Source organism: Mixophyes fleayi, chromosome 3 (genome assembly GCF_038048845.1).
Source record: "Mixophyes fleayi isolate aMixFle1 chromosome 3, aMixFle1.hap1, whole genome shotgun sequence".
Lineage (NCBI taxonomy): Eukaryota > Metazoa > Chordata > Amphibia > Anura > Limnodynastidae > Mixophyes > Mixophyes fleayi.
Genome location: NC_134404.1, coordinates 222,046,032 through 222,061,759, shown reverse-complemented (window position 1 = coordinate 222,061,759; position 15,728 = coordinate 222,046,032).

The window sequence follows — 15,728 nt, the reverse complement described above, 5'->3', positions numbered from 1 at the left end:
CATTATAGATTCTCCTAAATTAATTCCATTTAATTTTGTAATTAAAATAAATAAAATAATTATGTAGATTGATCTGTGGAATTCAGTGCATATATGGTGAACTCAGAAGTGAACATAATGGATTGCGTAGGGAAATGGGAATTTCTACAGGTTCGAAACAATAAACAAATTCACAATGTTTTTATTTAAGAAACAATATCTCAAATGACAGCTGGCCGCCTGATACACAAAAGTATTTGCTTATCGGCAAGGTTGATATATGTACAGAGTTTCCACTACAAAGTCTACTGATGCCAACAACACACAATCCTCAGTCACTGGAGTGATACTTATTAAAGTAATTCTATCGTTTTAAAATAAGCATTGCCCAATCAATTGTATGTGTGTGTCCAAAGCACAAAGTGATTTATTTTAGCAGATGTAAATAGTCAACAATTCAATACATTATTATATCATGATAAAGTACAGTACAGCACAGTCAATACCAAAAGATAATACATACATACCGCTGCAATCGCTTGCGCATGCTGCGCAACCATGGGACCCGATGGACAATATTCTGTATAGAATATTGTGTCAGAGTTGACTGACGCCCCAGTGAGATGCAGCTAATATATATACAGTCAGTGTTTCATTGTGAACAATAGAGATGACGTAGATTGTTTCTATAGGTCCAGACGTTGGGTGGGTCCAGGCCAGACAGGTAATAGGTTGATTCAATCTAAGGAATCCAAAGGTGGGGGTCTTCTCTCCAGGGGGTCTGCTCCTTTTCATAGCCAGTATCATACAAAGGTTTTACTCTCTAATATCAATAACTAAAGTATGCAATGTGCGATCTCTTTGCCGACTGCACTGGACAGCTGCTGATGATTAGGGCTTCAATATGATATCAGGCATGACACCTTTCCTATTACCTAAACCTTTAATAACACTACAATGTACATATAATCAACATATATATATATATATATATATATATATATATATATCTCTATATATATATATATATATAGACTAATAATAAACCGAATACTATCTGCTCCTGAATTACAGTGTAACAGAACCAATATGAAATTATATAAATAACTAACTGTTGTAATGCGAGTGTGTGCGTGCGTATTTTACCGTGCGAACGCACCACGTCACGTAACACGTGGCGTACGCTTCGCAATACGCACGGCAAACCAATATTAAACCAATATACTTTCGTTCATCCAATTATACGACTTTGACAGTCCACCCTTTGATAGTACAATAAACTATCACCTTAAAGATGTTATAAGCAGGATCTCAGTACCACGTTTCATTGTTATGTAATACAAATCCCCCTTGGTGTATGTCCACGCTGTTTGTAGATCTAAACAAGTTATCATAAGAGAGAGTCTTAATCCTCTAAACAACTTCTTCTTTTACTATAAACCGTACACTTCTGGAGCTTGGAGATAACCTTTTGTATGCCCTTCAAGGGTGCAATAAAACACTTAATACATTATTTGGAAAGGTACAAGGTACAGTAGAACGTGTATCAGCTATACAGAATTCTTTACTACAGTTCTTCAAGTTTAACAGGTTCTTCTGTCCAACGCATGTCTTTAAGCTCAGAATACATTTAAACACTTCATGTTCATCAATAGCATCATTCTATGTCTATCAATAATGTCATATGCAATCTCCTTCAGCTTGCGTTAATATACACACATCTAATAATGTCACCAGTTCTTTTCATCAACACTTGTGGGCGGGCTATTGTCTGTTCGTTCTTCCCAGTCTCTCAATATTCAGATTTAACAGTGATCGGCTTGCAAAGCATTGGGAGACTTCAGACTAAGGGACCTAGGTGTCCTACTTTTTCCCCTAGTGACCTCCCACCCATAGTTCGGGTACCTCAAGAATATTTAGTGGAAAGAGAACTAATCCTACTTGATATAATCACTGAGGCACGTGTGAGCACGCCCAGCCCTTTGTTTGGTCTAAAACCTTACCCTCCCAAGAATGATAATCATTCTCAAGGATGCCTGCTCAAGTCCGAATATTACTGGACTGGCATCGCTGGGTGTGTCTCTTTTCTAACCATGGGGTAGCCGTACTTACGGACGTAATGCTACTCAGACAATAGCCCCTCGCACTTTCTCCAAGCTCCAAGGTTTCTAAATTTTCCTTTACCCCTGAATTGAATAGAGTAATTGACCGGACTGATTATGCTACTAACTTCTTCCTCCCCAATACCTCCTTATCATTACCTGAACCAGTCTCTGTCACCAGCTAATAATCAAAAGAATTAACCGCCCTGAGAAGAAAATGAAATGAGAGAACACAAAACAGGAAAAACTACAACTTCATGCTGGACAACAGTCTTAGCCTTTGGCTCAGGTGCTACTAACTGCATTCGAGGCCTTCCAGTACAGACTCATGAGTGCCCTTGGACCCTTCTCTGAGTGTTGGCCCCTCTGCAGTGGGTGGTATGGGCACCAGTGTGTCTCTGCTACCCTTAAAGCCGTGAGGCTGGTAGCCTACACCTGGTACCTGTCTGGCAAATAACCTAAGCTTAAGAAATTTCTGCTCCACAACTTACTCTCCCGATCCAACATCCTGACAGTTAGTGTGACCTTTCAGGAAACAGTGTTTTGGACGTTCTTGGTTACTGTCTCGCTATTTACCTTCTCTCAAGGTCTAACCTAGCCTCCCAGTTACAATCTCATCTCACGAGGGGTCAAGAACATTTCAAAAACTGACAGGTTAGGAGTCTGCCCAGGGGTGATCTCTTGGTAACGGGAAAGGACTAGTGGCACTTCAATCAAGTTCCAACTCTTATTCTATTCAATTCATTCTACTGAGTACCACTACTTTATGTTCACACTGGTTTATGGCTAACTGAAAGTATGTGATTTGTTACCACTACTCATACATTCTACATCTATTATCAATAACATGAATACCCCTATCATCTATTATAACTCTAGGACTATCACATTAAATAACAAAAGCTTTGAGTATGATACAGTAATACATTAGACACATTTCAATACACCTCTACCCAGACATTTTTCATTGGTACACCTGTGTATACTTGAGGATCCTGCATGGTGGTAATTGGATGACGTGTATTTGTTTTACCTGGAGGAAAACCCATCTGCAGGAGGGATATGGGATGGCTCTATTAGTCTACCTTGTCCATCTCTCCAGAGTCCACCAGACTCCTCACCACATCTCTTCACCTTCCAGACAGTTTATCCCTCAGGTAACACAAATCTTCCTATATTAACCAATATGTGTATGCGTGCATGTGTGTGTGTTCACCTTTTTAAAACTAAAACAATACAACGAAAAACAAACAAAACATAGATTTGTTAGCTGTCACATAAAACCCTGCTGTTTATTTGACAGCTATGTTCTCCCTGGTGTGACAGCCCTGTATGGTTGTGCGTGTAAGTGTGGACCTTACTAGCAGCTACTTCAGTTGGTAACTGTGTCACTGTATAAAGTCCTCCATGTAGTGTCCTAATCATGTGCTGGTATTGCTATAAAACGATTTCTCAGTCACCTCAACATCGCCCTCTAGGCTACAAAAATGCTAAAGACCAATGTATATCAATCGATTTTCCCTCTGCCAACTCACATGTCATTCTCAGTACCTCATATTCAGCTACTTGACTAAGTGGGAAAAGGCAAAGGGGTCTCTTTCTATAACACTTTCTTCAAATATAACACTATCCAGTACATGCCTGCCTAACAGTGAAAATTATAAAACATGAAAATTCTACATTTTCTAGGGTTTCACATTATGTCGTATCTTGTGGTAAAAATCCTACTCCAATGTTCTACACAGAGATGCATATCTGTATGCCTATCCTCTAGCAATCTCCTGTCTCCACCCTTTGTGCATCCATAAAAAGGCACATTTTTGTACAGGAGGCACGAATCATAAAACAAAAAAAAAACAAAACAGATATGCAATCTATAAAGCATGAATCGTATTTCCACAACAGAACCTTTCTGCTTAAAATCAGCAGTTTCTATGCAGATGAAAACAAAACCCCTGACTGTTTCTGTAACTCATGTCAATCTAGTGTGTGTATCTCTGGATTGGTCTTATGTAAAAAAAATACAATATGTTTTAGCCCCATTGTTGAGACTGTCTGATTTTATCTCTACCAGAGCAGAGAGAGAGAGAGAGAGAGTAGAGAGAGAGAGAGAGAGAGAGAGAGAGGGTAGAGAGAGAGAGGAGAGAGAGACTAGCATTTGTGTAAAGAATGGGAAATAGGAAAGCAATGAATGATGGGAATACAAAGGTTTGAATACAAACATACATGTAGAAAGGGAGATTTTTTTACAACAAAATGACAGCTGGATTGGACTCTGACTCTATGGGCAAATGGCTGTATTCATTCCACTGTTCCCCTTAGCTATTTGCTAACTATGACCCCTCCCCATACTTGACTAGGGGTTCTTAACAGTGCAATCCAGTGTCGTCCGTCATTTGTTCATTAAGAACTCGGTATCTCATTGACTACATACCTTTTCAACGGATTTTTCTAACTTATAATAGAGAAATGTAAAAATGTACTCTTAGTGATTCATATTTTCTCTGAAATACATAAAACGATATTTTGGAGCAAAGTATGTACATACTTCATTGTTGGATAATGATTCTCAGCCAAACAAATTATCATGAGTCACTGCAGCCTAAAACAAAAGAGTGTTCCAATTGTCTATTGTTAATTAGTCTTTCAAGAGTAATTCTTCTATTTCTCTATCTCACCCCTTTTAAACACTTGTCTATACTCCTTTTGTGTCCCCTTTACCTGTGAGAAGAAAAACAAGATAGTTATCTTAAAACAGCAAACACAACAAACATTTCTATTCTTTGCCGTCGGCTAGCAATTTAGGAAAACAAACATTTCACAACATAAATGAACAAACAAAATCAACAAAGGTTACCTTTTAGAAATCAGTTTCTTGTACACTACTACTTACCACAGTTTAAACCCCACCTGTTTGTAGGACTACAGGTCTGACCTAACCTCCAGGGTTGACTATGGTTCTCCCCCAAGGCATTGGCTGCTATGAGGTGCACAGGAAACTGTTGAGAAGTCTCCGAGACTTGTGTGCGCCGTCTCTGTGGGTGTCTATGTGATTCCCCCTTAGGTGGGCCAAGTCTCTTTGCTTCGTGTCCCATTTTCTTAGCCTTGGCTCTAATATTTTCTTTGCAATCTTTCCTCAAATGTCCCTTTTTAAGACAGTTAAAACACTTCAAAGATTTCTGTTTCTTTCGTCCCTTATAGTGGTTTTTATAATTCTGAGGTTGTGGATGTAGTTTTTCTAACGCCTGGATACTCAACATCATTAACCTATCACTCTGTGCTTTTTCCTTTTTACATATATTTTTATCATGTTCTATAGCATGCTCTCTAATATCAGTTACCGTGAGACCTCTCCAATTAGGAAAAGAGGTTTGTATCCAGGTCCTTAGATCCTCCCGGAGGCCGTTCATTAGTACTGCAACAGTTACCTCCCTGTAATGTGGATTTACCATTATATCCCATATTCCTGTGTACTTAATAATGCCCGCTAGCGCCCTTGAAAAATAATCAGTTGTATTCTCATTACCCTTTTGTTTGATGTTGTATATTTTGCCCCATTCCACAGTCACTGGAAAATATACGGCCAACTCTTTGATTATACGTCTAATATTATGCTGACTGTTATCCTCAGTTAAGGGTTTATCCTTCTCCAAGCTACAACCCTCAATGAACTTCTGTATATCAGTATCGAGAGGAAGACAAGCTCTAAACAGCACTCGCCAATCTTTATTAGTAGGTTCATGTGCATTACCTAAATGTCTAATAAATTTCTGACACTTGGCCAAATCTTTTCTAGGATCAGGGAAATCAGACATTATTGTAAATAGTTCCGTCTTAGTCCATGGAGAATACACTGCTACCTGTTTCATGGGAACTACACCATCTCTGTCCGCTTTCCCATTGGGAACTGCTGTTCTGCGGATAGGATATAAGCCTACTAAATCACTCTGTGCTGACCTAGTTGTTGGAATTGCTGTTGCAGTACAATGAATGTCTCCCCCTGTGTTAACCTTTTCATTATTCTCACCACTTTCAGCAGCTGCCCCTGCTGGTGGGACAGCTCCTCTTCTTTGTCCTGAAACATTACTTTTAACATTACTTAAAACACCATACAAGTTACTAGTTACCATTTTTACATTTTTGGTATTGGCTGTACTTCCCGCCCCAACCGAATTTATCGGGGGTGTGTTTGCGCTCAGTTCGCCACGCTTTGCAACGCACACTTCCGGAATGCTTGTTTCCGGTACGCTTACTTCCGCTGAACACGTGTTTTTCCTTACACTCACTTCCGCTGTGCGTTCGCTGCTCTGCCACGTGTTACCTTCCATTTGCCACAATTTTAAACAGTCATCATGTTCAATTCTTGTTTTTGTTGATTTAATCAACCTCACTTTATTTCTAACATTATTTAACACCTCTGAGTCAAGACTACCTATGTTTGGGAAAGGTTTCACACACTCCCGGGTCATCTTGACCCATTTGTCGCAGTATGCCGTAGCATACGCACCGTATTTATTATACATAACATATTTTGCCGAACCAACCGGCCATTCATTAGGTAGCACAACATGAACTATCTCTAGCGTTTGCTTCGTATCCATTGTGAAAACAACCTATTTCTCAACGCTACACAAAAAGACTTTTACCTGTTCTCTTTTGAAACAGAACTTACTAGAGATTTTTTTTTATTCCTGGACGTTTTCAACAGGCACGTCCCCTTAAAGATATCAATGCCCTTCCTAGTTTGAGTACTTTACCACTGTCAGCACCCGATATCAATCAAGAATATCAGTGGTTGCAGCGTATTTCCTCCCACATCTCCCAAGTCGCAATCACGGCTGCACTAAATCAACCATGCGGTCCAATCGCACCGCCTACGGATACTAACTATCGGTAAGCTTTGCGATTAATATTTGGGAATGCCGCGAAAACCTGTTATTTTCGCTTTGAGTATACCTGCCAAGTATACTCTGTGGTGTATCTTTATCACCTGCTCTTTGTTAGAACAGAACACCACTCACACAAAGGTTTCTTTATATCCTGCTCAGCCCTAGAACAGAACCTTTGTTGTCAGGTCACCTTTTTTTAACATGCCCCGTCAGACACACCTGAACTAAAGCGCTATCAATTTTCAACAGTTCCACACTGCCCTCCCAATACTTAATCAAGGCCCTGCCATGCGGTCCAACCGCACTGCTCAGAGATACTAGTTATCTGTGAACATCGTGATTAGTATTAGGCACACGTGTAAAAACCTATAGTTGCCTATAGTTACCAGTATATTTTTGCCTTTATATATTCATTCACATACACACACATAACCTTTGTTTTCTGTACAGAAAATAACTTTCCCAAACAATGGCACGATCTTTTCAGAGACTTTACCAAGTGCTTACAGTATGCATATAACAACTATCAAAACTATTGTTCAACCACGTGGCAAATCTACCGGAAGTTCGCGTACGCACAGCAGGAACTACACATATGCACAGCAATGCAATACACTTTTAAAACATAAAACGACAATAAAAAGAAACATTTTTCTTTCTTGTCCCTAGATTCTAATTAGCGTTCCTTCAGTCTATGCAACAACGGACATTCGGTTTCGCAACACACAGTGAACCACAGGTATTAGACGCATTACGTTCTTTCCTGCTTTATGCGACGCGTCCGTCCATCCACCCTTTGTTGAGGAACCGAATATCGTAAGCGTTGCATACCTGCCGGTAACGTAACTCCTAACTCACGAGCCCCCAAATTATTAAAGTAATTCTATCGTTTTAAAATAAGCATTGCCCAATCAATTGTATGTGTGTGTCCAAAGCACAAAGTGATTTATTTTAGCAGATGTAAATAGTCAACAATTCAATACATTATTATATCATGATAAAGTACAGTACAGCACAGCCAATACCAAAAGATAATACATACATACCGCTGCAATCGCTTGCGCACGCTGCGCAACCACGGGACCCGATGGACAATATTCTGTATAGAATATTGTGTCAGAGTTGACTGACGCCCCAGTGAGATGCAGCTAATATATATACAGTCAGTGTTTCATTGTGAACAATAGAGATGACGTAGATTGTTTCTATAGGTCCAGACGTTGGGTGGGTCCAGGCCAGACACGTAATAGGTTGATTCAATCTAAGGAATCCAAAGGTGGGGGTCTTCTCTCCAGGGGGTCTGCTCCTTTTCATAGCCAGTATCATACAAAGGTTTTACTCTCTAATATCAAAAACTAAAGTATGCAATGTGCAATCTCTTTGCCGACTGCACTGGACAGCTGCTGATGATTAGGGCTTCAATATGATATCAGGCATGACACCTTTCCTATTACCTAAACCTTTAATAACACTACAATGTACATATAATCAACATATATATATATATATATATATATATATATATATATATATATATATATCTCTATATATATATATATATATAGACTAGAAATAAACCGAATACTATCTGCTCCTGAATTACAGTGTAACAGAACCAATATGAAATTATATAAATAACTAACTGTTGTAATGCGAGTGTGTGCGTGCATATTTTACCGTGCGAACGCACCACGTCACGTAACACGTGGCGTACGCTTCGCAATACGCACGGCAAACCAATATTAAACCAATATACTTTCGTTCATCCAATTATACGACTTTGACATACTCCTATATACACTTCTGATGGATTTTGTCTCTGAGTGAATCTTTTTCAAAGAGTAGTAGACCCTCATTCCTACTTCGTTTAAATGCTTGGAGACATCCAATGATGGGTATGTTAATATTTTTAAACAGACTGAATAGAAGTTCTATTCCTCTTTTTAAAATATACATTATATTCAGGGTAATAGTCTGTCTCATTGTTTACTGAATCCAAATGATATAAAGAAGTCCTAAATCTATGTATACCCTGAATCTACATCCTATAGACGTTCAAGGCAGATGTACTGCTTAAGCTACAGAGTATAGCGATAGCATAAGTAAAATCAGAAGTTAATAACCGTTCATGATCATATAATTAATCGTAAAATAGTGTCCAGACAATGAAATATATTATATGCCAAAAAAACCTCTCTCTGAAAAGTAGTAAATACAAAAATAAATTAAAAACTTCAACGACTATAATTATTCAAAAAAATTATATATATAAAATTATTTATAAATTCCTATATTCAATATGACTATTCCTTTGAATATGCTAAATGGTGTACATCATAGTACTATACAGAGTATGCTACTTAGACATTAGATTTTACAATCTAAAATCCAAGTGATTTATTTAATGAAAGGAAAAAAGAAAGGGTGAGGGATGAAAAGAAAAGCTTCAAGATTTGGACAGGTCAGGCAAAGGTACAGAGCTCCAAAGACTCATTGAGGGCCTTTGGATGCAAAGACCAGTGTCTGACCTCTATTTGGTACAATCTACTAAATCTGTCCCCTCCACATACACTTACACTTACCTACAGGATTCCCTTTATGTGCCAAGGCAAAGTATTTGGGAACATTGTGTGACAAAGAATGATTAATGGTATTAACCTATCCTCTCTAAAATGGGCCTTTTTTCAATCCACACTTTGTTTGTGTAAATGCTTCATATAATACTTTTCTGCATATCCTCTCTGTCTCAAATTTTCAAGCATATAAACTGCTTGTCAGTTACTACAACTCTTATATAAGATTTATAATGACTACTAGTAGTTGTTTGAATCCACAAATTTGCTAATATTATTAGATACAATTTTAGAGCCCTGTGTTGACATGATGATATAGAGAATGTTAACACCTGTGTGATTAAATGTGTGAATAAATTTTAAATGATAATTGTTTGAATTAAGAAAGGTGACAAAGTCAACTGTGGTTCAAATCCCAAATAATAAATAGATCATCGATATAAAACCTGGAATAGGCCCTCCCGTATAAATTCCTGTTCAAACTTACCCATGTGAAGATTCACAATGGTTGGGCAAACCCAGTACCCGTGGCTGTTCCCAAGGTCTAAAGCTAGTATTGTGTATCAAGGGCTGATTCATTAAGGATCATAAATGCTGATACTTGCATTATTTATGTTGTTTTTTCTCTTTTCCTTTCTGATGGCAAATCCATTATTTTACTTGATTGGGGGAAGCAAATAAACTTGTTTTTTCTTTGGTGTTGCTTGTCCATTAAGTTATCAAATAATCAATCTCAATCTTTTTGCATTGTCTTTTATTTAGAAGCCTAGCATTATCACTTAGTTTCCTTGTCCCACCCTTATGTTTATTCATTACCCAGTCTTGATTTTGCTTTTCTGTTCTTAGCATTGGGCTTTCATAAATGCATAACAGACTATCAGCTGTTCATAAATTAACTTACATGTTCATGCTTGAAAATTTGGCCACAAAATATTGGAAAGCTGTTCAATTAAAGCACACTAATTTCTGCAATTGCCTGAAATATATGCCATCGTTATATCATTTGTGTATCTAAAGTGATGTACATCTGGGAAATAAGCTATCTTGGTAAATACTGCAATTTACTTTTGCTTGATAAGAGAAAAAGAAATTACAGATTTTAGAAACACTTTGAAGTAGTATTGTTTTTTGACTTTGTGGTCAAAATCATTTGCATAAATGATCTTACTTACTACTTAATCTACAATTAGAGCAAAACCTCAAGCATAACTTTTTTAAAATAACATATCTCAGGAACAAATACAACTACTCCCAAGGAAACCAGCCATGGTTGTAAAATCATATGGAAGGAATGAACATTCTTGGTATTATAAGTTTATTTAACCCTTGTGGAAAAAGTGTGAAGGTGATGCCCATGGAATAAGGAGAATCATGGAGCAGAAATGTAACGAGAGATGTGAGAGTTCCATGCTGAGAGTTTGGGAAGATATGCAGAGTGAGAGGAGTAGAGATTAATGAGAGAAGAGCATGAGAAAGTTCTGGGAGTTTGTGAAAGAATGAGTAAGGAGGAATGTAATGTAATGGGTGCACATTCAGAGTTTGAGAGAAAGAGAGCTCAGATTGTAAATGAACCTAGTCTTTGTGAGAGTCCGATGTGAGGAGCGTGTATTCACCGTAAGTGTAATTCACTGGGGAAAATTGGGTTTCCCTATCAATTGTATCTTCTGGTCTAATGGAAAGACATTGGATTGATTAGTTTGTTGGTTGGTGCTAGGGGAACTACCAGCTATCCAGCCAGCCATAAAGTAGGAGAAAAGTAGTATCTAGTGAGTATCTGCTCCTTATACTGACATTAAAATGCTGCCACTGATAAATCAAACAAAATTCAAGGTAAATGTGTCAGTTGCACCATTTCACATTGGTTATATGTCCAGTGTTTTTAATGCCCCTGCTGCGCCCCCTACACGGAGTGCGATCTGCTGACATGAAGGAGAAGCAGATAGCAGCTTCTTATATGTAAAGCTGTTGGCTGCTGCTCCTTCATGTCAGTATTATGCTGGGAGTGGGGCTCTTGACTATGGTGTCTCAGCTAAGTGCCACACTACCAACTTGAGGAGTGGATGGTGCTGCTCCCACCCCTGCAGTTTACCTTAGCAGACAGGAAGTGGGGGCTTGTGCCAGCTCTGGGTCTGTGTCCTCTCTCTTTATAAGACCCGGGGTAAATATATTAAGCAGCAGATTCTACTAGTCGCCGATATTCCGTGACTTTGCAGAGGAAATTTAAAATGTCAATGGTTGGCTTTCAAGGCAAGTTTTGCCTTGAAAGCCATTTAAATCCCCTCTGTAAAGTCGCCGAATATTGGCAACTTGCAGAATCCACTGCTTAATACATTTACCGCTGGTCTAGCTTTCAGCAATTTTATATACTGCATATAAATGAAGTACATAGTCTTATAATGTACATATTTTCAGGCTCTGATTTGAGCTACTGTTCAATTACATGATTGATGCAGCCATCATTTTCAGGGATGAATGTTCATTTTTACATAATAAAGTAAGCAATATGCTGTAGATGTGAATTAATGACTGGCAATAAAAAGCTAAGTAAAATCAGAAATTTAATTCTAATACAACTTTTAATCATAGTAACACTTTTTCAAAAACTATACTTAACGTGAAGTTAAGAATATTTTTTAATTAAAATTGCAAATATAAAATGCAATGTATATCTGTCTTGAAGTGTATATTCATATGTCCTAGTTTTAGTTTTAATATATGCACTCTAAGCTTAACAAATATGAGTGGAGAATCAATAGCAAATTAATGAGTGTATTAAAGCGCATCAACTCTATTTTTAGACCAATGTTCTTACCTAATCTAGGAACAAGGTTGACAAATCAAGCGTGCTTGCAGGTATAATTCATGTTTTCACGCCTGCAGACAATTTTTACATATCTTCCAAACCATCAGTTCTTAGAGAGAAGCTTTAGTATTAAACCAACATGCAACCCACTCAGTTCGGAGTATATACAAAGTGAATTTACAAGATGTATAGAAATGTAGTCATTTACAGTATCTAAAGGCTTTCAGGCACGATAAAGAAACTAAAGCTATATCTATAAAACACATTTTCATTAGTCATCAATTAATAAAGTCTGCTGCAATGCAACATTTCTGCAGATATAAGAAAAAAAGTTCATATTGTACAATTCAGCTTTTTGTAAGTCATACAGTATGTTATTTTATGCAAGGCAATCAGCCAGTTCAGTCCAACTGATATACTGGCATTTCATTTAAAACAGTACAGCTAATTTAGGTAAGTGCAGTCTTATAGTCTTGGCACATAAACCATCTCCGTGGTCAGTTGCCAAAACAGTAATTATTAGATCACATCTAAACTTCCAAGAGACAATTTGTTCTAATTGCAAGTACATAGAAAATCATAATGTGTTCTACCTATGGTGCTGTACTGGGCCAAAATGCAGAGTAACAATGCAGAGTTTGGCCCTTGTATTTTTTTATCCCTTATTATGAATTGTGTTATTGCGCAAATTAATTGGACATTTGACAATATTATCATCATAAAATATACATCTAGGGAAAATTGAGATAACTTTGTGCTCACCAGTTGTTGTTAGACTATATTTTCCAGCCTTCTCATAGTGCACTCTATGGACCTGTTATCAATACAGATATTTTTTAAATCCAGAGCACATAAGAATGTATGTGTACATATGACAAGCACTTTGCAATCACAACTTCCCTGCCCATGTGAACATAGAAGAGAGATGATCTGAATCTAGTAAAATGCAGATCTCATTTTCCCACAGTGCCCCTAGTATTAGAACATGTGTGTACATGCTCTATTATAGGTTTGACATACAAGCCTATGCTATTTCATGTAAACACATGCTTTATTAGATAACAGTTAAAAAGTATAAAACTGCATACATAAATAAATAATAAAACACCACCCGGTCTATCTTATTATGCAAAAAATAGGATATATGTTGTTTTTGTACATCACACATTAAGCCTCCAGATGAAGCTGAATAGGCAAAACTAGGTCAGACAGAGCATTTGTGATGTCACTCCATTATGACTCTCGCATGAACCAGGTATAACATTTGTGACAGCTCTACATTTAAACTCTAACATGAACTGGTGTATATTGCTTCTATACTCTTCTATTTTGTAAGTACTAATACTTTGAAAACATCACTGTAGACCAGTGGCTCCCAAACTGTGAGCCTAGGATCCCTGGGGTGCCTCAGCAATCTCAAGGGGTGCCTCAGCCAGGGCCAATGGTAAGCAAGGCGGCGACTATTTGGTAATTATTTTGGCTTAGGGGTGCCTTAAAAAAAATTATGGAGACCCTAAAGGGGGCTCAGCATGTAGTCACCATATTTATCGATCAAAACAATCTATTGTATCTGCAATCTGTCCAGTGCCTCAACCCTCGCCAGCCCCGTAGGTCACTGTTTTTCTCTCGTTTTAACCTCCACGTGACCTTCAAACCAGGTCATCTAAACATAAAAGCAGATGCACTTTCCAGGGCCTTCAACTCTGACCTAAACTCTGATCTACCTCTCAGTCATCCCATGTTGGATTCTAAATGTTTGTTACAACTAACCACTACCAATTGTCCTCCTCCCGGGAAGACATTTGTTCCCATCTCTTTTCAGAAGAAGCTGCTCCGCTGGTTTCATGCCTCCAGGTTCTCCGGACATGCTGGATTTCTTAAGACCTATGAGCTGGTATCCCGATCCTATTGCTGGCCCACTCTTCGACCAGATGTCAAAGATTTTGTAGCCGCCTGTAACTTATGTGCTCAACATAAAAGTCCCCATGCTGGTCCTATGGGTCCATTACAACCTTTCTCCATACCCTCTAAACCCTGGACTCGTTCATTACTGACCTTCCACTCAGTAAAGGATGCAATACCATCTGGGTCATTGTGGACCGCTTCTCTAAAATGGCCCACTTTGTTCCCCTCACAGGTCTGCCTTCTTCCTCGGTCCTCGGTACTCCAGTCTGCTCTCAGCTCATAGCCTGTGTTAAACTACCGCTGCTCCAGTATCTCTATTACCAACTCCTGAGTACACCATTGTGACAGCTTCTGTTCTCTCACCGCTATCTGCCGAGCAACTACTACTTCTGTGACTCATCAGCTGTTGTCCACTATTCTCCTATGTTGCTTTTTCCTCAGTGACCATCAATATATATTACCAGTGTTCCTGTGTCTCTACCACTTACTTGCTGGTACTAGTGTTACCTCCTGTATCACCTGGCTCCTCCACATCGTTCTGCTGTTCACTCACTCACGGGACCACGACCTGCAGGTTCGGTGCCACTAAGACCATACTTCCTTGCGGGGGTTCCTGATGAAAACCACCTACCTGTTAGACTCCGCATCCGTGGGTGGGTCTCGCTATGTTCAGCAGAGCCTAGGGATCTATTTCCATTTTTGCCAACCGTGACAGGTGTACTATTTACAAATGTAAGTGTGAATGTAAGTAATTTGCTGTGTTTGCAATTGTGATTGCATAAATAACCCTTTTTACGCTGTACAGTACCAATCACAATCATATGGAAAAACCATTGCAATCATTATTTAATAATTGAAATGACTTCATCCAATTATTCAACTTCAACACACCCCTTATGATAACCTACAAATTTCACCATGAAAATATTGTCCAGTTCATAAAGCTCATTTAAAAATCAATATTTTTTCTGCATGTGGTGGCAATAAGAGTAGCAAAGTCTGCCTTGATCCAATTAGCTTTTTCCACCAGAAGGAGTATCATTTATGCATGTCTGCAATCAGTGCCATCTTGCCCTGCTAAGCCATGCACTTATGTGTATACATGGAGAATTTGTGCAAAAACAGGAGCATGATGTAACACAAAACCATTAGCACTGCAAACCAGAAATTTTCAACTTCATGTTCTGTGATCGGGTGATCAGTCACCCTTACATAACCAAATTTATTCAGTTTTGCCTTCATCCTGCTGGTTTATCACTGCGTTATACAGCGTTGTTGTAAATATTTTCTAGTGACAGTTATATTTGCACAGTTGTAAAACCTTTGGGGTTTAAGATCTAGATGTACTAGATATTGTTAACTAGTTGAGTGTAATATTGACTATAAAAACATATTTTTCATTTTATTACCTAACCAAGGAACTAAACAGCTAACAACATATTTTACAACAACATGTCTAAATGTGAAATTTCCCATC